Below are 935 nucleotides of genomic sequence, written 5' to 3' on the forward strand. Positions count from 1 at the left end.
TGCGCCGCGGGCGTGCGAGGCTCCGCCCGCGCGGCGCAACAGCGGCTTTGGCGGCACGGAAATGAACGGCCGGGGCTGTGTTCTAACAAAACTTTATTTACACAAACAGGCGCCGGGCACGGGCTACAGTTGCCGGTGCTCGGTTCGTACGATCTGGGTTTGATAAAGCGCTGTGCTTTGGGGAAGTGGGTGGAAAAGTTACACCGTCCAGATTCAAAACCCCGAGGCCCGGGGCCCGCAACCCGGTGTGCGGTTCTTGGGCCACGCCAGGCCGGTGGGATGAGACTGGAGGGGGCCGCAGGTGGGCTGGGGTCGCGAGGGGGATGGGACCACCAACGTTCAAAGACAAATAGGAATAACCACGGCCAGTGCGAAACGAAGACAGTGAGCTCCTGAAGCTTATACCGTCCCGGATAAAAGTGATTCACCAGGTCCCAGAAGCCCGGGAGGCAGGCATAGCCCTTAAACCTTAAGATAGGAGTTTGGGCACAATGGACAGATCAGTCTCGGGAGTTGCGGTGGGTTAAATAGTGTCCCCCAAATTCACGTCCACCCGCAATCTCAGCACGTGACCTTACTTGGAAATAGTGTCTCGGCAAATGCAGTCAAGGTAAGGATTGAGATGGGATTAACGTAGGGAGGAGGTGCATTCGGAGGCTGCACCGTGCAGATTGGCTCCGGCTCCGCGGCCAGGCCAGGAGGACACCTGCAGAACGAAGGCAGGTTTCTGCTGCGACTGCTGAAGACCCCTCTCCCCACACCTGTGAAGCGGAAGCAGGAGGAACAGAGTCTCTAAGTGGCTGCTCTTCACAAAATGAAATCCTTCGTTTCCTGTGGCTGAAACCACAGCGAACTTGCGTATTAAAGGCCGAGAGCTGCCAGCAGGCCTCTTCCGGCTACACCTCCTGTCCTTCCTCACCGTGTGTCCCTTTTGA

Source organism: Pteropus alecto, unplaced genomic scaffold (genome assembly GCF_000325575.1).
Source record: "Pteropus alecto unplaced genomic scaffold, ASM32557v1 scaffold30, whole genome shotgun sequence".
Taxonomy (NCBI): domain Eukaryota; kingdom Metazoa; phylum Chordata; class Mammalia; order Chiroptera; family Pteropodidae; genus Pteropus; species Pteropus alecto.